Source organism: Cervus elaphus, chromosome 3 (assembly GCF_910594005.1).
Source record: "Cervus elaphus chromosome 3, mCerEla1.1, whole genome shotgun sequence".
NCBI lineage: Eukaryota > Metazoa > Chordata > Mammalia > Artiodactyla > Cervidae > Cervus > Cervus elaphus.
In genome coordinates, this window is record NC_057817.1 from 51,826,655 (window position 1) to 51,837,379 (window position 10,725).

Consider the following 10,725-nt stretch of genomic DNA (forward strand, 5'->3'; position numbering starts at 1 on the left):
AAAGCTGGTTAGTTTTGTTTTTTAGGAAACTGAAGTCTTTCTTTTGTGAAGGAGGGAGTATTAAACTATAAGATGAACAAATTAAAGCAGATTTAGCCAAGAAATTGAGAACATGTTAGAATATTTTCTGTTTTTAATAATAAAATTTGCAAATGGTAACGATTTACATTGTTTAACAAAAATAAAATAACTGATTTTATTTCAATATTCTGTTTGAAACACTGTATATGTTAATTTTGATTTTATGATTATTATTAAAATCAATATTCTTTGAATTGTACTTCCTGGTACTATAAGCTTGAATATTTGAAACTATCATTTTTGTAGATAAATGATTGAGTAATGGCAATTTTGAGTGGTTCAACCTAATAACATGTGTTGGATGTTCTTAGTTGCTCAGTCGTGTCCAACTCTGCGACCCTATGAACTGTAGCCCACCAGGCTCCTCTGTCCATGGGGATTCTCCAGGCAAGAATACTGGAGTGGGTTGCCGTGCCCTCCTCCAGAGGATCTTCCCAACCCAAGGACCCCACCCAGGTCTCCCACATTGCAGTTGGATTCTTTACTATCTGAGTCACCAGGGTTTTTTTATTTGGATCTGAGACAAAGTTTCAGCGAAAGGGACTGTTAGGCAGAGAACTCCTTGAAAGGCATTTCAGTCACAAATAACCACAGCTACTTGTGCTTAAAGTAGAAAAACAAAACAGAGAACAGACATAAAGCAACAATAACAACCCACCCTATTTTTCACTTCAATGTCTGTCAACTCCAATCAGATTTCACCATTTTGGGTTTATGTCAAAGGTATATTAAAGAAAGACAAATGATTGAGGATGGACTGTTTTCATAGATGTTTATGCTCATGCTGAAGCATATGTGTCTGTGCATTTGAGGCTTTGAAAGGCTCAGGTTTTTTTGTTGTTGTTGTTATACCCCCATTTATCTTTTTTTAAGCACTCAGTTATGTCTCCCACTGTTACAGCTTGCAAAACCTCCCAAGTACTTTGCATATCACGTTCTCATTATTGATGCCATTTTTCAGGAGTTCATTAAACATTGCAGGTCTCAACTCAGGTCTCCCACATTGCAGGTGGATTCTTTACCAACTAAGCCACCAATAGTTCATAACAAAGCTAGGATTAGCATGTGTGGTTCACAAAAACTATTTACAAACTAAATGCAATTGTGTTGATATCAATGTCTCATGTTTTCTAAATTTTCATACTCTCTTTTGATATTAGACTGACAATTCTCTTATAAAATGTTCCTATAATCCCCTATATGTGAGTATATGGCAGAATGCCCACTTTTTGACATGCATGTTTGACTCAAACCACTGTTTCCACTAATTTCAGTTTGAGAGATTTGAGCATGCTTAAAGATGTTTTTCAATTTTTTTTCTCTCAGCTCTCAAATGAAGTACTGCATGAGGAAAACAACACGTTTCCTTTCTTTAGATATAAACTTTTACTTTCTCTAGACTTACACTATCTGATAGCTATTTAAATTCAAATTAAATAAAAATTCATTTCCTCAGTTCCAGTAGCCAAATCTCAAGCACCACTCTGGAGCATCATGTATATGTCATTATTTAAAACAGAATACTAAATTTAGTGAACTGCCAGATGTATTTCAGATGCTTTCACTTAATTATCCCTTTTTAATGGCTCCATCTCAGAAGATCTTTACACACTATCTTCTCATTCTCAATAATAAAAGTACAAGTTGGCAAAGATGGCTCTTTTGTTACTTTGGCTCCTATGGCTTTCTTTCTTTTTGTCTTTTTGATAGTTTGGCTTTGAAATTTAAAGCTTGGCACATATTTACAAGGAAAAGGAGTTATGTTAAAATGGCATTAAGTTGAGGAAAAATTTTGAAAGTGGTAAACTTCGTCTACCATGTCAACACTGTAAGTGTTGCATGCACTGTCTCTCAGTCGTGTCTGACTCTTTGCAACCCCATGGACTGTGGCATGCCAGTCTCCTCTATCCATGGGATTTTCCAGGCGATAATATGGGAGTGGGTTGCCATGCCCTCTGCCAGGGATCTTCCCAACCCAGGAATCGAACCCAAGTCTCTTACATCTCCTGCATTGGCAGGTGGATTCTTTATCATTAGAGCTACCTGGGAAGCCCAATTCAATTTTACTCCATGGTAAAAAAGACAACGTAAACGGATACAAACTCTTCTTCAAGTCTGGGTACATCTCTTATTTTTTTTTTCCATACTAATGTAGATAATTATAGACATTCTCATGTTCAATCTTGTGGCAAACATATTTCCTAAATATGATTGTGCTACTTAGAAAGTACACAAGTATATATATCTGAGATCATGAATTCCTTATTGCCAAATTCAGACTTAAATTGAAGAAAGTACGGAAAACCACTAGACCATTCAGGTATGACCTAAATCAAATCTCTTATGATTACACAGTGGAAGTGAGAAATAAATTTAAGGGACTAGATCTGATAGACAGAGTGGCTGATGAACTATGCACAGAGGTTCATGACATTGTACAGGAGACAGGGATCAAGACCATTCCCAAGAAAAAGAAATGCAAAAAAGCAAAGTGGCTGTCTGAGAAGGCCTTACAAATAGCTGTGAAAAGAAGAGAAGCAAAAAGCAAAGGAGAAAAGAAAAGATATTCCCATTTGAATGCAGAGTTCCAAAGAATAGCAAGGAGAGATAAGAAAGCCTTCCTCAGTGATCAATGCAAAGAAATAGAGGAAAACAATAGATGGGAAAGACTAGAGATCTCTTCAAGAAATTAGATATACCAAGGGAACATTTCATGCAAAAATAGGCTCAATAAAGGACAATAAATGGTTTGGACCTAACAGAAGAAGAAGATATCAAGAAGAGGTGGCAAGAATACACAGAAGAACTGTACAAAAAACCATCTTCACAACCCAGATAATCACGATGGTGTGATCACTCACCTAGAGCCAGACATCCTGGCTGGAATGTGAAGTCAAGTGGGCCTTAGGAAGCACAAACAAAGCTAGTGGAGGTGATGGAATTCCAGTTAGGCTATCTCAAATCCTAAAAGATGATGCTGTGAAAGTGCGCACTCAATATGCCAGCAAATTTGGAAAAATCAGCAGTGGCCACAGGATTGAAAAAGGTCAGTTTTCATTCCATTCCCAAAGAAAGGCAGTGCCAAAGTATGTTCAAACTACCACACAATTGCACTCATCTCACATGCTGGTAACGTAATGCTCAAAATTCTCCAAGCCAGGCTTCAGTAATACGTGAGCCACGAACTTCCAGATGTTCAAGCTGGTTTTAGAAAAGTCAGAGGAACCAGAGATCAAATTGCCAACATCTGCTGGATCATCGAAAAAGCAAGAGAGTTCCAGAAAAACATATATTTCTGCTTTATTGATTATGCCAAAGCCTTGACTGTGTGGATCACAATAAACTGTGGAAAATTCTGAAAGAGGTGGGAATATCAGACCACCCGACCTGCCTCCTGAGAAATCTGTATGCAGGTCAGGAAGCAACAGTTAGAACTGGACATGGAATATCAGACTGGTTCCAAAGTGGGAAAGGAGCACGTGAAGGCTGTATATTGTCACCCTGCTTATTTAACTTATTCGCAGAGTACATCACGAGAAATGCTGAGCTAGATGAAGGACAAACTAGAATCAAGATTGCTGGGAGAAACATCAATAACCTCAGATATGCAGATGACACCACCCTTATGGCAGAAAGTGAAGAACTGAAGAGCCTCTTCATGAAAGTGAAAGAGGAGAGTGAAAAAGTTGGCTTAAAACTCAACATTTAAAAAACTAAGATCATGGTATCTGGTCCCATCACTTCATGGGAAATAGATGGGGAAACAGTGGAAACAGTGGCAGACTTTATGTTTTGGGGCTCCAAAATCACTGCAGATGGTGACTGCAGCCATGAATTTAAAATACACTTGCTCCTTGGCAGGAAAGTTATGACCAACCTAGACAGCATATTAAAAAGCAGAGACTACTTTGTCAACAAAGGTCCATCTAGTCAAGGCTATGGTTTTTTCAGTGTTCATGTATAGATGTGGAGAGTTGGACTATAAAGAAAGTTGAGCACTGAAAATTTGATGCTTTTGAACTGTGGTGTTGGAGAAGACTCTTGAAAGTCCCTTGGACTGCTAGGAGATCCAACCAGTCCATCCTAAAGGAAATCAGTCCTGGGTGTTCTTTGGAAGGATTGATGCTGAAGCTGAAACTCCAATACTTTGGCCACTTGATGTGAAGAGCTGACTCATTTGAAAAGACTTTGATGCTGGGAATGACAGAAGGTGGGAGGAGAAGGGGGCAACAGAGGATGAGATGGTTGGATGGCATCACCGACTCAATGGACATGAGTTTGGGTAAACCCGGGAGTTGGTGATGGACAGTGAGGCCTGGCATGTTGCAGTCCATGGGGTCGCAAAGAGTTGGACGTGACCGAGTGACAGACTGATATATCTGAGACATTTATCTCATCTTTAAAAAATTCTTTCTACATTAAAAATGTGTGACTGTATAGTTTTGGAAATGAGTAAAATTTCTGTCTTAGAAGGAATTCCTTTTGTTTTGAAATAGCTACTTAAAAGCAGGAATAATTTTTCATAGAGTCATTAAATAGAATATAAGTGGCTAGCTTTACATATTCTTAATATTACTGTACATAATATTTTAAAAATGGATCTTTAGCATAATATAAAAAGTCTCAGTTTATTTTGTACTTCCAGTAACTAGATCTCTGCCTCCTCTCCCATAATTAACTCCCCATTAATTTTCCACTTTCTTTGGCACATCTGTCTTCCCTACTCTCAGCTCTATTTACAGCTACTTTACAGTTCAAGGTACTCAATAAAGTCCTCTTTCTCCAGATTCCAACTTATATTTTCCTCGTTAAACCCCCACTCTTCTTCCTAAAGCCTTAGTCTAACTTATCTGGTTCTACTGTAGAGTCCTCAGTTGAGATCTAGGTTTTGTTCTCATCCTACACAATATCAGTCCATCTCTGCTGTTGACCCTCTGACTCAGGAAAGATGATGTCTTCATTGCATCTTTCCTTCAATCTATTTAAAAGCAAAAACAAAAAGCCTGCCTCATCTACTCTCTTGCTCAGAATTTGTTCCTGATAACAAAAACGGAATTGATTCCTGCTCACCTGGGAAGGGAGGTCAGTATTTTCTCCAAAGTATTTGAATTTTTTTAAGAGATCATGACTTCTGCCTCCTACTCCAGTTTTTGTGGGTGGAGGCCCACTACCTACTAGTATATATAACCCTTATGTCCACTTCCTGGATGACTTTCTACCCATTCTTCTACTTTCTACCATTTGGACCTCCACTGATGTTTGCATTTGTAGGGCTCTTAACCCTAGCTATAAAGAGTTTCATCTATTCCATCAGTTACCCAGTGAAAACTAGGAGAACATGACAAAATCTTTAACATCTTAGTCTTCAACTGAACACTACTAAGAAAGCATTTGTGGGAAACAGTGGGTTAAATAGGATAGATGTCCTACAATTTCTGTTTTGTCTTTTAAGTATTTTGATTTAGACATGAAGAAGTTATTAGTATTGGCATTTTTTATTGTTTTTAATACTTATTAATTTTACATTGAATGTGCACATTCCAGATTCTAGATTAAAGATAGATTTCTTCTTAAATATCCTACAGGAAATGCTAAATGTTTTCATTCTTCTTTCCCTTAACCCTTATGTCTAGAGCACCATGATAAGAATCAAGTCAATTGTTTGCAAGTAGGTAGACACCCCATGATTTTTCTCTGCTCATGCATTTTTCTCCAACATTGTCTCCTATTAACTTCCCTTCTGCTCACGTTGCTCCAACTCCACTGACTTTCTCATTGTTAAAAAATTCACCAGCCTTATTCCAACGTCAGGTCTTTAGTATTAGCACTGACTGTAATACTTTCATTACCAGAGTATAAGAGTTATATTTTGTGTTAATTTATTATCTGAGTATTTGAGGAAAGTGGTGGGCATTTGAAGAAAGGAAAGACCACTCCTCAGAAGGACACTTGCTTCCAAGGAATATTGGACTGTCCATATTTTAAGGCCTAGATCTTCCTTACTATCTAGAAGGGTTAACATCACCTATGAATAATTTACTGAGTGGGAGAAAGAGGGGCAAAATGGATTCTGTTTTAGAAATTGAAAAGAAAGCAGATCTTGGTGGGTATCCCAAAGTAAGAGGAAAAGTGGTTGAAGTTTTTATGAGAACCAGCTTCCCCTAGGTAGAGAATCTCTTGAGCAGTGAAACTTCAGTGAAAAATGACTATTGAGAGTGAGTATTGACGTTTAGTTCATTTCACTCACTCAGTCATGTCCAACTTGTTCCAACCCTATGGATTGCAGCTTTCCAGGATTCCCTGTCCTTCCCCAACTCCCAGAACTTGCTCAAACTCGTGTCTATCGAGTTGGTGATGCCATCCAACCATCTCATCCTCTGTCGTCCCTTTCTCCTCCTGCCTTCAATCTTTCCCAGCATCCAGGTCTTTTCTAAGGAGTCAATTCTTTACATCAGGTGGCCAAGTTTTGGAGTTTCAGCTTCAGCATCAGTCCTTCCAATGAATATTCAGGACCGATTTCCTTTATGATTAACTGGTTTGATCTCCTTGAAGTCCAAGGGACTCTGAAGAGTCTTCTCCAACACCATAGTTCAAAAGCATCAATTCTTCTGTGCTCAGCTTTCTTTATGGTCCAACTCTTACACCTATACATTGCTACTAGAAAAGCCATAGCTTTGACTATATGGACCTTTGTTGGCAAAGCAATGTCTCTGTTTTTTAATGTGACGTCTAAGTTTGTCATAGATTTTCTTCCATTTCTTTTCATTTCATGGCTGCAGTTACCATCTACAGTGATTTTGGAGCCCAAGAAAATGAAGTCTGTCACTGTTTCCATTGTTTCCCCATTTATTTTCCATGAAGTGATGGGATCAAATGCCATGGTCTTAGTTTTTTTAATGTTGAGTTTTAAGCTAGCTTTTGCACTCTCCTCTTTCACTTTCATCAAGAGGCTCTTTCATTCCTCTTCATATTCTGCCATAAGGGTACTGTCATCTGCATATCTGGTATAATTGATATTTCTCCCAGAAATCTTGATTCCAGCTTGTGCTTCATCCAGGCCAGAATTTTGCATGATGTACTCTGCATATAAGTTAAATAAGCAGGGTGATAATATTCAGCCTTGATGTACTCCTTTCCCAATTTGGAACCAGTCTTTCGTTCCATTTCCAGTTCTAACTGTTGCTTCTTGACCTGCATATAGATTCCCCAGAAGGCAGGTAAGATGGTCTTGTATTCCCATCTCTTGAAGAAGTTTCCACAGTTTGTTGTGATCCACACAGTCAAAGCATTTAGTTTAGTCAATGAAGCAGAAGTAGATGGTCTTCTGGAATTCTCTTGCTTTTTCTATGATCCAACAGATGTTGGCAATTTGACCTCTGGTTCCCCTGACTTTTCTAAATCCAGCTTGAACATCTGGAATTTCTGGAGAATTTTGAGCATTACTTTGCTAGTGTGTGAGATGAGTGCAATTGTGCGATAGTTTGAATATTCTTTGCATTGCCTTTCTTTGGGATTGGAATGAAAACTGACCTTTTTCAATTCTGTGGCCACTGCTGAATTTTCCAGATTTGCTGGCATATTAAGTGCAGCACTTTCACAGCATCATCTTTTAGGATTTGAAATAGCTCAAATCGAATTCCATCACCTCCACTAGTTTTGTTTATACTGATACTTCTGAAAAGCATCTGGAAAGGATAAAGTATTAAGGGCCAGTGTAGCAGTCAGTCTGGGTTGAACAGAGTGGAAAATGAGAGGGTTCATTTTTTGAAGTATCCTCCAGAGAAGAACCCCTTACAATGAAACTGAGGAAAGTATGACTTTACCACAATGGAAACAGTATCGTTGGAGAGATGGCAGAGGACCAACATATTACAGCAGGGCTGAGGCAGAAATGAGCTAAGGCAGGCTTAGCAGATATGGGCTCGCTTTTCTCTACCTGAGAATGGAAGCCCTTTGAGCATCCAGTTTGTATTACCTAGGTCTTTGTGTTACTTGGATGGTCAAAGACTGGCTGCTAACCCAGCATCTGGTTACTGGCCTCTACCCCTGAAAGGAGTGTGTTATTCAAGCTGGTTCTAATCAAATGTGGCAAATAAAAGTTATGAGAGCCCTTCCACCCCACGTGAGGAGCAAATGTAAATAACCCATTGATTGAGACACTTTGTTGGAGGAGGTCACTGGGAAGTTGTGAGGACTGCTTGTTGACCCTCTAGCTGGACCCATGCCCTCAGAGGCTCCTTGTCCCTCTCCTGTCCTTGGAGTGTATTCTGCCTTGTGTTCCATGGTGGGGATCATTTTCAAGGGCAACTCCATGGACATGAGTTTGAGCAAACTCTGGGAGATGATGAAGGACAGGGAAGCCTGGTGTGCTGCAGTCCACAGGGGCGCAAAGAGTGGGATATAGCCGAGTGACTGAATAACAGCCTTGAGAGACATGTGGTCTCTCATGAGACCATCTGGACAGTATACATGATTGAATCCGCTTAAGGTCTCCATACAGCCTTTAAGATTCTGACAATGGGTGCAGAGAACCACACTCCTGTGGTTGCCCAAGACAAACCCTGTATGTAAATTCCCCCGTGTACCAAGTCTGCCGCCTACCAATCTGGAGCAGTCTGCCCCATTTTGGTGTCTCCTTACCTTCCATGTGGCTCTTCCCTGGTGGCTCAGATGATAAAGAATTCACTTCTAATGAAGGAGACCCAGGTTCAATCCCTGTGTTGGGAAGGTCCCCTGGAGAAGAGAATGGCTACCTACTCCAGTATTCCAGCCTGGGAAATCCCATGGACAGAGGAGCCTGATGGGCTACAGTCCATGGGGTTGCAGAGTTGGACACGACTGAGTGATTAACACTTTCACTTTCACACTTCACCTTCTGTGTGTGGGGCCAGTTTCACATTTCACACAGGAAGATCCCAAGATTTGGAGCCAACACAACTACACCCCAGGGAGGCCAGAGATCTCCTTCTTTCTAGTATATACTGTAAGCAATTTTTGTCTTTGCCTTTGCTGTTGTTTACATGTCATACTACTAAATATTTTCTTTGGGTGAAGAGTGCTTTTCCTAAATATGGGAAATGGTCTTTACTCATGGCTATGAAATTGTGCTGTAATTAGCTTGGCCATCACCCAGAACCTTGATTTTCTGTAATGAGAACCTAGTATGTTCATACTATCAGTTGCTAGCAAATAAGATTAACTTCTGCTGATCAACAGCAATGTCTCACAGGACTATCACTGTGTTTCTAGTTGGACATGATTGGGTGCCGGAACATCAACACAACAAAGAAGCAAAGAAGGTGTCACTGAGGTTGCATCTCCCAACCGGAGTAGGAATGTTCTCTCCCTCTCTCTCTCTTTCCCGCTCTTAGAAAGAGGATTTCTGTTTGTCCTTCATTTTTTTTTCAACTGTGGGGGTTACCCCCACCCTTAGCTGCATAGAAAATGCCAACTTCTTGATTCTGCCACCACTCCTTCAAAGGAGGCTGATGTATTAATAACAGGATATGGACTGACGGAGAAAGAAGTATTGTTTTAGTTAAGAGTCCAGAATGCCTACCGGTACTTACTGAACACTTGATCAATAAATTGTCTCCCTGAGCACTGTATTAGATCTGGAGATATTACAACTGGGCTAAGAAAGGTCTACACGTATATCTGTTGATGCCTGGAAATCTGAAACTGATCCTTGGCCATGATAAGGATAAGATGTATTAATTAGTGATTCATAATGAGATGTTTAAAGTTCAAACTTCCCTGGAGATGCCTGGTGCAAGCTTGTCTATATTGTATAGAAACATCTCTATTGACGCTTTGTACCTGCATTAATTAGTTATGCAGACTGGCTCTAATTTTACCTGAGTGGCAAATTATGAAAGACCCTGCTTCCTAGCCTGAGTAAACTTTTACCTTAAATCAGGGTACTTGGTACATAACTTGGCGGTTTATAATCTGAAAACAAAGTACATTCTATGTCACTGAGAAAGACCCTGGGGGCTAGAAGCCCTGGATGATTGCCTGCACTTTCTTCTGTTGTACCACATCCTTCACTTTAACAGAGGCTTGTATAAGTACACCTGAAAGTGCTCTGTGTGTTTTGCAGTTATCTGATTCTGTGTAATCAATGCAAGCACATTCTGTAGGATTCTTTCAAGAAAAGTCCACAGAACTTCTTTTCCAATCACTGACAGTTGAATACAGTCCTGCTTGAAGTATTGCAGGTTTGGTTTCAGACCGCTGCAACAAAGCAATTCACGCAAACTCTTTGGTTTCCCAGTATGTGTAAATTTATGTTTACATTATGTTGTAGTCTACTAAGGAGTATTATGTTTAAAAAAAAAAAAACTACATACCTTAATTTAAAACTACTTTATTAGTAAAAAATGCTAAGCATCATCTCGGCCTTCAGCAAGTCCTAATCTTTTTCCAATTGAAACATGGAAGATCATTGATCACAGATCATCATAGCAAATGTAATAGTAATGAAAAAGTTTGAAATATTGCAAGAATTATCAAAATATGATAGATAAAAGGTTGTTGCTGAACCACAAAAGACGCCGGGATTCTTGGCCTCTGGAGGAGAAGAATTCAATCTGGAGCCAGAGACGAAGCTTGATTGCTCAGAGCTTTTGTGTAGTAAAGTTT